The following is a 12,892-nucleotide window of genomic DNA, read 5'->3' as shown; positions in this document are numbered from 1 at the left end:
TTGGAAGATATTGTCTGCTTAGGACATGATCTCATGTTTGCATTGCATGATCTAGGCCCGTGTACATTAGCCTTCTCCTGTCATTTCTGGTTGCATAAGGACAGTATTGAGATGGGGGTGTTCTAAGTCTCCCGTCCATTACCTCTGGGGTCTTGGGCTGCATGAGACTGTTAGCTCAAGCCTGACCCTGTGTCCCTCAGTGTCCCGCAGTACGCGCTCAAGCAAGCGCTGTGAGCAGACAGGACATTTTGTGCAGAAACCAACATCAATGACCTAGCATTATATAAATGATGTTCCCTGTGAACACAACTCCTGCTTGGCCTGTCTTCTTACTGCTGCTGACAAGAAGGGCTGTAGACATTTGTTTTTCACTGATGCAGAAGCATACTGTGTGTGTTTTTGTCTGTGTGTGGACTTCATATTAATGTAAACATGCACATGAACCTCAGACATACACACACACACACACACACACACACACACAGACACACACATATGAACAAGGATCACATGCACATCCATAACCCTCCAAACACACACATGTACACAGGTACACACATATATGTGCACAGACCTTCACACACACAAACAAAACCTAAGTTATCATAAACAAATGTTTCCAACTTTGCGTATAAAATGATAAGCATGAAAGAATAATTGTACAGCAAACCACAAACACTTGGTTGCTTTTTAAAGTAACCAGGGAGCAGAGCACAATGCTGATGATTGAAAGAGAATGAATATTTCTGACAGGGAGGGATCTGGGAAGTCGTAGCATAGGCTTCTGGAGAGGGTTGGAATGTTTGGGAAACACATCTGAGTGCAACAGAATTCAATCCGATTATTGATACCATATTCTCTATGTAGGACCCCTGTATGCACGGTTTGAACTGCTCTCTTTACTCAGAGCAGCGATGAAGTGAGTTGTTGAGCACTAGATCTGTGGTGCTCCATAAGTGGGAACTGCTCTAGTATACCCTTGAAGCTTCCAGACACGCCAGCAATACATTAACAAGAGGATATTTGGCACTCTGTAAAACATGAGCCCTTTCCATTGAAATGTAAGACTATAGGTTTGCTGCCACCCTGTGGCTGTAATGAGAACTGCATCAGTGTGATTCAGGCCTGATGATCTGTTTGGGAGGAAGAGAAAACAGGCTGTGAACTGAACTTGATAGGACCTTAACTCTGGAGTTTGCAGAATTTTTTACCTCTGATTATTTTCTTGGCATATAACAATTCATACCTTAGGCATATCTAATACACCCCAGAGATTGAAACCCGATCCTGGTCTGAGGTGAAGACAAAGAATAGACATGATGGAGCTATAGAAGCTAGGATGAGTCTAAACAGGAACACACAGCTGCAGGCACACACAGAGCACACAGAGGAAAATCCATTTGTGCATCTCATTCATTTGCTCCATGAAACTCAAACAATACTGTCACTGTGTATAGAAAATATATACATGTACATCCTCTATCAAATGTGTGTGTGTGTGTGTGTGTGTGTACATGCATGCAGCAGGAGGCAGAAGAGAGCCTCCAGTTTTGCATGTCAGGTGCCATTTTCCTTAGACAAGGTTTGTCACTGGCCTGGGACACCCCAGCTAGGCTAGGCTGACTGCTCAGCAATACCTGGGAATCTGGGTCTCTACATTCACAGGCAAGCATGTGCTGCCACACCCATTTTATTCTTCCTGGGGATGGAACCAAGGTTCTCCTGCTCACAATGTTATCACTTTACTGACTGAGCCACTCCCCTGCCTTATTCTATTCTCAATGAGAGAACTAGTATTTTTCCCCTTCCCAGATATAAATTTTCAAACAGCAGTCAAACCACAAATGCTCCTCCCCTCTGCTCAGTAACTAGGAATGCTCTCCACAGCATTCCTTTCTCTCAAAGCAGAATTCAGCATTCCTTTCTCTCAAAGCAGAATTCATTCACCCTTGTCCTTTATCACCTGAGAAATCATACCCATAAGGGAAACTAAACCAGCTAGAAAGCAGAGATTCCCTCACCTTGTGAAGGAAACATTCCTAGAGGCATGGCCAGACTGTGCTCACCAGAAGATGGAGGTCTCCATGGAAACATCATCAAGGTTAAAGAGCAACATTGTTTTCACATCAAAGTTATAGAGCAACATTGTTTTCATGGTCCTAGATGAGCTCTTTTACTATACTGAGGAGACTCTGGAGGTCTTTATGGAAATGTGTTCTAGGTTGTGACACACTGTGTAGAATGAGACCCTGAAGAGAAAAAGAAAATCCTCAGAGATACAGGGAGTCGAACCCAGGACCCCATGTACTTAAGGCATGAGGCTCTACAACTAAGCTATATTGCGAGGGTACTGATTGGTGTGATTATAGCCTATATCAACACACAATGACTGAAGCTGCATTTACAGGGCCTGTAAGAATCTGCATCGTGACTTTGTGCACGATTTATGGCTTCTACTTTATTGTTTTATGGAATTTTTATGTTATTCTTCTAGAAGAAAAGAATCTATTTTTAATGAAAAGAAAATAGTACTAAGAACAGGAAATTTTGTGTTCTTTGAGACATGGCATACACACAATAAATTGAGGGTGTTGGGTCAAATTAAATATAATGTGTTTCTCCAGGGTTAGTAAGATCAGGACAAGGTGGGCAGAGGTTGGGACCATGGCATTGCAAGGTTGGGTACACTGACACTTGGGTTTCCTTCACCCTCGTGTGCCTCCCTAGGAGGAAGGCTACCAGGAGCTCTCTGAGACCGAGGCTCCACGGCTGCTCCAATGCAGGTTTAAATGATTTCTTCAGCCTAAATGTGCATTTATAAAGGAACTGAGGGAGGATAAACCTTGAGGATCAGTCAGTGTCATGGGGACAGCATACAGAAGTGCCTTGATCCTGCTCCTGGAGGAAACAGTCTTTTGTCCTTTCCACTAGCTTAGAAGAACTCTAGTGAAGCCTTTGTCTTTCACTGCTGGGTTCCCTGGATGTGCATTAGTATCAGCTGGTATTTGACAGTTTGAATCCCTGACATCCAGGGTGCAGAGTTATGTTGATGGTATGAAATCTATCCGGTTGGATGGTAAATGGCCACAAGAGGAAGGACATCTCAGAAGACTAACAAGTGGTACACTAGTCTAGGTGATGGCTAGAGGACTGTGACAGGCATCATGGTTGCAAACACCTCTTATTCTGCTTCTGGAGAGTGCAGTCCCTGCATTGGACCATGGTCAGATTCTTTACATCCAACCCAGCATCAAAGGCTCTTTGTTCTCCAAGGTTGCTGTCCATGATCACTCACTTTTTCCTTTTTATTTTTTTTTATTTTTAACGTTATTTTATGTTTATTTACATTCCAATTGATTTCTTCCCTTGATTCCCCTCCCACAGATTCTCATCCCATTACTCTTCCCTCTTGCCTACAAGAAGGTGCTCACCCCATGCCTCCTCCTTCCTGGGCCCTCAAGTCTAGTAAAGATTAAGAGCATTTTCTCCCACTGAGGCCAGACAAGGCAGTCCTCCGCTGTATATGTGCCAGGGGCCTCAGATTGGGCCTGTATCCTCCTGGTTGGTGTCTCAGTCTCTGGGATCTCCCTGGGAGTCTAGGTTAGTTGTGTCTTCTGCTATTCCTATGTGGTCATTCTCTTTTTCAGGTTATTCAGTCCTTCACCAAATTCAACCTCAGGTTGAATCCAATGGTCAGGTGTAAGTATCTGCCTCTCTGTAAGTCAGCTGCTGGTAGGGCCTCTCTCAGGAAAGCCTTGTCAGGGTTTGGTCTGTGAGCACAACATAGCATCAGTAATAATGACAGGACCTGGTCACCCCCATGAGATGGATCCCAAGTTGGGCTGGTCATTGGCAGCATTTCCCCCAGTCTCTTCCCCAGTTTTGTTTCTGTGGTTCTTTTAGACAGGAACAATCCTGGATCAGAGTCTTGACTGTAGTTTATTAACACCGTCTATCTAAAGGAGGTGGATTCTTTGAGTTCCCTCTTCCCTATGTTGGGGGTTTTAGCTAAGGTCACCTTCAATGAGTCCTGAGAGTCTCTTACCTCCTAAGTCGCTTGTGCTATATAGATGGTCCCCCTACTTCCCATTCACAGAGGATGCATATTTCCATTCATTCTCCTGGCCCTCTGCTATACTCTCTCCTGTCCCCTCCATATCAGACCCTGTTCTTCCTTTCCCCTCTCCCTCCCATCTCCCACACAGGTCCCTCCCTCCCTCTGCCTACTGTGATTATCCACCCCCTCCACTTCTGAGCAGGATTGAAGCCTCCTTACTTGGCATTTCTGAATGTTGTGATGTTCTCTGGGTTGTACCCTAGGTAATCAGTACGTTTTGGGTAATATTCACTTATATAGTTCCACCCATTTACCTGATAAATCACGATGTCCTTGTTTTTATAGCTGAGTAGTATTCCCTTGAGCAAGTGAAGCACATTTTCTGTATCCATTATTCTGCTGAGGGACATCTGCGTGGTTTCTGGCTATTACAAATAAGGCTGCTATGAACATGGGGGAGCATGTATCCTTGTGGTACAGTGGGGTGTCTTTAGGGTATATGCACAAGGGTGATATAGCTGGTGAAGTAATATGGCTTAGAGAGGCGTGGTTCCCCCTCTTGAGGTCTGAGACAGATCATGAAAGGTCCCCAGTAGTTGCAAAATTGACAAATTGGCTGCTGCTAGCTGCTAACAACAGAATGGGCTAAGAAAACATAAGTTGTTCCCAGGTCAAGGTGCTCTTTTTGATGTATGTGCCCTCCTTATGGTTTAAACAGGTGCTGTAAACCAACCAGCTTAAAGGCCAACATCCCTTTACAATCTCATGTAGGTCCAAGGCTTGCAAACACCTGCATCTTGCTTGCTCCTTTATAATCCCTTTCGCCTAGATCTCTGGGCCTCTCTCTTCTCCTGTTGCACCATCAGGAATCTCTGTGACCTGAGCTCAAGCTTGAATAAAGACCCTCATGTGCTTGCATAGGAGTTGTGGTTCCTGGGTGTCTCCTCTCCCCCCCCCCCTCCCCCCCCCCTCCCCCGCAACTATTCTGGCTGGCGAGTCACTCAATTCTTCCAATAGCTACCTCCGGCCTTTGTTCTGTGAACAATAGGCTCCGCACCTTGGCTATTGACACCGCCCCCAAGCCGGTGTTTACCTGAGTTGCTGGCCCTAAGGCAGACGACCCGCTGAGACCTGGAGCCAGAGAATTCACAAGACTGCCTCTGAAGCCACAGACTTGTGGGGGGTTGGTCGATCCCCCAAAATACTATTTAACCTGTCTTAAAATTATTAAAACCAGTCTTGACCGGAATCCCCGCCTTGACTCAAATCTCTTTTCGTCTCCTCTGTCCCTGTTACCCCAAAATTCTCTCAACAGGTAACCCGGTTTACATGTGGCTGCTGGCAGCTACATAATTGACCTCCTCATTTTCAAATTAATAAAAAAAAGGAGGACATGTACAGAGCCATATTGGGGCAGTCTTGCACTTGGTCAGAGTTTGACTATGGTCAAGGTTAACTCCTCCCAGATAGCCAGGATCCTTCTCCACCCAGGGTGGAGTGCTCGAAGTAAAGGTTAAGTTCATTGTTCCTCCAGGTCTAGGAATTCCTGAATTAAGCAGGTGACCCACCCAGCTGCCAGAGCAGTCAAGACGAGGACCTCCAAGAGAAGCTAGACAACTTCCACCCGAACTCAGCCTGGAGTCTGGGGGGAAGGGTTTGCCCAAACTGTTAAAAGGTCTGGCGCCATTAAAGTTTCGGGCTTTGATCAGTGAATATTGTCTTAGCCGCACTTCTTTTCGCCCCTCTTCCCTATTTATTCCTCAGCTTCTGTTCCAGAAACCCGCTTCTTAATAGCTGCAGGCAGCTATGGAACCCTACACCTGGGACTTATATTCAACTTCACAGGGTCCTAGAGTAGGTCTGCTGTGGACTCCCCTTGTAAACTTTGTATATTTTGTAAACTTTGTAAACCATCTAGACAGGAAATCTGCCATGTCCCATCTTGAGGAGCTCCAGCACACCCCCCCAGACTTCCTTAACTGTCATTAGAGTGATTCCAGCCTCTGTAAAGTTCATAAAGTTTATCTCTAGCCTCTCATCAGAACCTGCCCCAGATCAGGCTAATTTTAGGTGAAAAGTCTGAATGAAAGCCACCAATCCCTGAGCATGAAAACCCACCAATCCAGGAACAGGAAAACTTACTAATCTCTGAGCTCCCCCAGACTCAGCACTTGAAATCCCCCCATCACTCACAGTGGAAATCTCCTCTCTAGAAAACTCAGTCCCCCTAGGAAACCCTTTACAAAGACTGTGTGTGTTTCTGTGCCAGTTCTCAGCTCCCTCTTGGAAGCAGAGGAAGACACTCCTGTATTTGTCTCTCCACCATCTGAACCCTCCCAACAGGTCTCTTTTATGGGATTTGCTGTCTGGTATGATTCTCCCACCTGAATTAAAACAAAAACAAGGAAAGAAGTGGAGTGGGGCTGAGGCTCCTGAGGTCCTCATCTCAGCTGTGGATACACACCCCTCACCCATTCCCTCCCCACCCACTGCCCCTGTAGGGACAAAGCCTCTGGTGAGTCTTGCCTCTTAGCACCAGTCACTACAGTCCCTCTCCTAGGCCATGGTGAGAAGGGATTGACTCTTCTTTGTAGGAGATTATTGTAGAGTCCTCTAAGTTTCAGTGACACTTGACTAATCATACATGTAATGCAGACAGTTTCAAAGCAGGTCAAGGCCATCTCCTCCGACTAGCAGCAATCAATTGTAGACTTAGTACTGTTTTCTCAAGAGGTCTGTGAAGAGTTCAAGACAGCTGGTGGAGAGTAGTCTGCCTAGTTACTTTACATTTACCCACTGGACTATATGAAGTGAAAAATAGTGTGTGGCAAAGTTGAGAAAAAGATTACCAGCTTCCCCAAAAATTTGAAAACAGTTTTTGAAGGCCTGAAAGCTAAGGCACGTTTTAAAAGAGAATAGAAGTGTGTTCAACAAGTTGCTTGAAACTTTGATGCCCTGAAAGATGAGAGCATATTGCTAATTCAGTAACATTATTATGAATTTGGCATTATACTGTTAACTGAATTATTAAGCCAACATAAAATTGAGTTAAAATGGAGGAACATGAATAATTCAGTATTATTTGTTATAGGTCTGTTAGGTTTTGAAGAGCATATGACTATTTGCTCTTAATATTCTTATTTTCTTTTTATTGAAAATAGATTTTTTTGTTATACAAGAAACGACACAAAAAACCTCCTAAAATACTAAAGTGGATGCTATGAATTTTACACAAAGACCTGATGTCGATTTTTGTGGAATCTCATGCTGATGATGTCTGAATTTTGCAGAAACCTGTGAATTTGCTTCACTCTCTGTGAGTTCATATATGAAATGATCAGACTCCTCACAAATATGGGGCTGTGGCTCAATGATAGAGCACATGCTTTGCCATGTATGGGGCACCAGGCTTGATTCCCGGCATCTCCACATAAGTCTTTTCATCTTTGGATTTTTTATTTTCAGATCCGTTTCTACACAAGGTGTCTCAGACTTTAACTTTCTGTTATGAAGTGATAGATGCATAGGTAATTATTGATGAAAGCACGCATCTAGGACCATGACAACAATGTTGCTCTATGACATGACATTTCCATGGAGAACTCCACAGACTGGGGAGAACACTGTGGTCATATATCCAGGAATATATTTTGTTCACAGCTTGAGTGAAGCTCTGCTTTCTGGCTGGTGGCAGTTTCCTTTGTGGGTAAGCTTTCTCAGGTTGGGGGCCTAGATAACAGGAGGGAATGAGTTCTACTTTGAGAGACTGGAAGAGAGGGTGGGGTGGAGCCATCCCTAGTTACTAAACAGAATGCTCATTGTGGTTGTCATGGAAACCTAGAGTCATTGTGGAAACCTTTTTCAGTGTGTACCTAGGAGAATATGTAGTGAAAGGAGCATTCTCTGGAGCCAGGCTTGTGGGTTCCCAGAGGTGAGCACTTGAATCTCCCTGAGGGTGGAAGACAGATTCTGGGATTCCAGACCCAAGGAGACTCACTACCACTTCAGGATTTGTGGCCTTTGTGTTGTTGGCAGAAGGAGAGGCATTGGGATCTTTCTGCCTCCTCAGAAGCTTTTGTACTAGGGTGCACTGAACGTATTGTCAAATATCTTCAATAAAATTATGGAAGAAAACTTCCCTAACCTAAAGAGAGAGAAGCCCATGAATATACAAGAAGCCTACAGAACTCCAAAAAGACTGTACCAGAACAGAAATACCTCCCGTCACATAATAATCAAAACACCAAATGTACTAAACAAAGAAAGAATATTAAAGGCAGTAAGAGAAAAAGGCCAAGTAACATATAAAGGAAGACCTATCAGAATCACAGCAGACTTTTCACCTGAGACTATGAAGGCTAGAAGATCCTGGGCAGATCTCATGCAGACTCTAAGAGAACACAAATGCCAGCCAAAACTACTATACCCAGCAAAACTCTCAATCACCATAGATGGAGAAACTAAGATATTCCATGACAAAACCAAGTTTACCCAATATCTATCCACAAACCCAGCCCTACAAAGGATAATAGGAGGAAAACACCAAAACAAGGAGGGAAACTTCACCCTGGAAAAAACAAGATAGTAACCTTTCATCAAACCCAAAAGAAGTTAACCAATCAAATTTAAAAAATAATGTCAAAAATGACAGGAAGTAACAATCACTATTCCTTAATATCTCTTAACATCAATGGACTCAATGCCCCAATAAAAAGACATAGGCTAACTGAATGGATACATAAACAGGACCCTACATTTTGCTGCTTATAGGAAACACACCTCAGGGTCAAAGACAAACACTACCTTAGAGTCAAAGGCTGGAAGACAATTTTACAAGCAAATGGTCTCAGGAAACAAGCTGGAGTAGTCATTTTAATATCAGATAAAATTGACTTTTAACCCAAAGTCATCAAAAGAGACTCTGAGGGACACTTCTTGCTGGTCAAAGAAAAATACAACAAGAAGAACCCTCAGAAGCTTTTGTACTAGAGTGAACTGAAGCTATTGTCAGAGTGTTCTTGTGGGGTCATGTAGAGAAAGGAGATTGGACTGCTGACTGTAGTGTGTATTCCTAAGAGGTTAGAGCTATCTCTCTCTCTCTCTCTCTCTCTCTCTCTCTCTCTCTCTCTCTCTCTCTCTCTCTCTCTGTATCTGTCCCTGTCTCTTCCTGTAATTTGTGGTTTTGCTTTGCTTTGAGTCAGCATTCCACTGTGTCCTAGCCTCAGTTCCTGGTGATGAGATTACAATTGTGGGGCACTGTGTGTGCTAGGGATCAGTCTGAGACTTAAGTTGCATTCTTTTGTGGTATCTACTCTGCCATGTGACCATGATGTCTTCTAAGAATCCCTGCAATGCTATTGTCTGCATATTGTACTAATGTCACTAATAAATCTCTTATAAAATGAACAATCCTATTCAATGTCCCCAGGAACAAAAGAACTCCTGATTCACACTAAGAGATCATGACTGTGTAGCTTTCAGCATCCTGTGTGTAACTGTTATTGGTGAATATGTTGGAAGATATGTTTTGACTTCTAGGCCCCTCAAGCAACACATTAATGGATACCAGGGATCTAGACTAGTGAGGAGCAGAGGCACTTTGTATGTGGAAACAGGGATTCCTAGAAAGAAGCTGGGTCTGCAAAGATTGATTGACTGATTGGAACTTCACTGATGTGCTTGCTTATTCTCCATCCTGATTTGTTTATCAGTATGACTCAGATTACCCATTTCTTCACAGTTACCTCTCATATGTCTTTATATGGTTTCATGCTCTATTTTCCCCTATTAGCCAGTGGAATAAATTAGATCTTCATCTGATGCCTCTGCTGAATTTGCTGAGTCTCAATGTTTCACTCTGTGACTGTGCATAGGGCATATTCAGGGAGGGAACCCAGAATGCTAGTGGTAAATGCACAGGCTTACATTTCCACTGTGTGTATACATTCCCTGGCATGGCCTGGTGTGTTCATGGTTGTGTGATGAGATGGGAAGAGGAAAGTCATTGTGCATACCTTTCTCTGAAAAGAACGTGGGGACACTCTGGGTAGGCTGGTCCCCTTCCAGCATCCTTATCTCCTCAATAGGTTAACCGTATCCCTTCTTTTGTTCATCAGCAGTCTGTTGAGGTTCTGTGTGATTCCGTGTGCAAAAAATACCCTGGGTGTCTAACTCCAAACTTCACTGATACGTGTATAGAAAAAGACACTAAGAAACAGAACAAAATCAGAAAGCACTGGCTGAAGAGAGACCAAAATGGAAATATAAAAGTTCACATCTGTTCAAAACTCTAATCCATTTTCCCATACATTATCTCAACATTCTGAAGCAAATACAAATGTAACTGTGGAGGATTTATGAAAAGAGGAGAACATTTGACATGTGAATGCATAGTTGTTTAGCACAGAAAGAACTCATTAATAGACTACATTTGGTATAGAATAAGAAGAAGATGCTATTTTGGTTGATAATGCCCTAACACAAACTTAACACAAACACTGGGACATGTGAAATGATGACACTATAGGAAAAGGGTGTGGGAGATACTAACAGTGATTAATAATAAAGCATCTGGAAGCAATTCATAGAGAGGAGTCATTATATCCTTCAGATGGGACTCATATTGGACTCATATGTTTACACCAGAAGGTGTTTAATTTAAATGATGCATTTCAGGTAAATAATTTCATTATTTTAACGAATATATAAAAAGTGATAATTCAGATTAGAATTACCTCTTTATTGATTCTTTATGAATTTACATCATGCACCCCAATTTCACTCATATTCCTGTCCCTCCATTTCCACCCTCTGCCCTTGCAAATGCCCCCCACCAAAAATAATAAAAACAACAAAAATGACATTAAAAAACAAATAAGAATGTCAAATACAACAACAAAACAACATCTTGCTGTGGAAGCTATGGCGTGTCACAGTGTGTCACACAATATACACTTTTGTCCACACATCTTTACTTGCAAATGTTCATTTCAGTGAGTCGCTGGTCTGATTCAAGGCCTTGGCTTTTGATACTGTGTCAATATGGAAACCTCACTGGGACTCCTCTAGGATATCCTGTTGTTGCTTCTGTGATGTGGAGATCCTGCAGCTTTGGTTCTGCAGTGGCAGCCAATAAAGTGTACCATTTAAACAGTAATAGTTCTGCTTTTCATTGTTTGAAAAATTAAGTTACAGCCAGGCAGTGGTAAACAATTACTAACAATTACTGTTTTTCATTATATTTTCACGCTAACAATTGTATGAAATACTTTGCTTCATTACCACATTTTTCAGATTGAGAAAATGTTACCTAATATTAAAGAAGTATTTAATGAACATTACAAAATGTATGTCAAAGTCAGGGACTTAATGTCTCATCAGCTCGAGTCCAAGGCCAATATTAAATATTCTGTACTTTCATCCATTTTCTCATTTAGAAAACTAGACACTTTTTTGAGCTCTATAAACTGCAAGCATTTTGGACACTACACCAGAGATCTCTAAATAAACTGTGTCTACCTCTGAGCATTATGAATCCCACACACATGCTATTTTTATAATTATTATTGAACTATGTCTTTAAACCTGTGATATATTTTGTTCTATTAGCACTAGCAATTTACCATGAGTCTATCAGGCCCTGGACTACGTAGGATTTCTATTACTTTTCCTAATTTTCACAGCAGTGTGAAAATGGCGTAGGTGTTACTATGAGTCTGATTTTGTGGATGAGAAAGTTAAGGTTTGGAAGAGTGAAGTAACTTAGTGAATATTCAGCAGGTGACAAAAACAAGTTGTGTCCTATCCTGGGGCCTGTGGCTTCATTCATTTACCAATTTACTTTGGTGATTGACAAACCAGCCAAAGGGACCTAACAGTCTTTACTCCTGCCTTAGCAAGCACTGTTCATGGCTGCAGGAATGTAAGTCTCCTCCAGGACTCAGCAAGTCTGACTTTGCTTCTATATTCAATCTAATTCCTACACCCTCTAGGATCTCTTTCCTGATTTTATACACACACACACACACACACACACACAAACACACATACTGACAGACAGACAGACAGACTCACACATACACAGAGAAAGGAATGTATCCTTTGATGCAGTTCTCAGCATCATCTATGTAAGCCGCAAGGGGTTGTTAATATGAAATCCCACACTGGTCTCTGGCCTCTCTGACACAACTGATGCCCACTCTGTTTGACCAGACTGGAGCCTCACATGGTGACAGGCTTCCTTGCACTGGCTTTGGCCATCTAGTTCTCTATCAGCTGTCATGGCAGCATCAGAACCACTGTAGTTCTCTATCAGCTGTCATAGTAGCATCAGAACTGCTGTAACTGCAGTCTGGCAGCAGAGACACAGGAAGGGCACTGCTTTTAAAGCCTTAAACTTTATTTTATTGCTTTTCTAGCCACTGCACACATTTAGCTCTGAGAGCATAGAAAATGCACATAAGCAAGATGGGGGGAAAAAGGAAATTTTCATCATCCAACTACCTACAGGAAACCTTTGGTGACAGTTTGACAGCTCAGTGCAAATCCTTTCACACATGTTCTAAGTATAGAGGCTTTTACTTCCTACCCATTAAGGCTCAAAATAATTTGTAAACTGTCTTTCCTATGACAATGCAGTGCAAACAAACACTTTACACCTGCATGGAATATGTACCATTTTAAAATGATTCTTCACAGTATATCAAAAATCCAATTGAGTTGTGGTACATTTACAGGATGGAAAACTATTCAGCTATTACAAACAACTACTTCCTGAGCTCCCTGACACGGTTACAAAGTTTGTCTGCAGCCCCTCAAAAGGAAAACACCCAGTTT

General features: G+C 42.5%; 1 pseudogene; it reads left to right on the top strand.

Moving 5' to 3' along the window:
* Positions 1 to 2,664: 2,664 nt before the first annotated feature.
* Positions 2,665 to 12,892, top strand: part of LOC127674600 (presenilins-associated rhomboid-like protein, mitochondrial) — a 38,140-nt pseudogene continuing 27,912 nt past the window's right edge.

This window comes from Apodemus sylvaticus, chromosome X, assembly GCF_947179515.1.
Source record: "Apodemus sylvaticus chromosome X, mApoSyl1.1, whole genome shotgun sequence".
NCBI lineage: Eukaryota > Metazoa > Chordata > Mammalia > Rodentia > Muridae > Apodemus > Apodemus sylvaticus.
The sequence above is the reverse complement of the archived record's forward strand: the minus strand, read 5'-3'. Positions and strand labels throughout refer to the sequence as shown.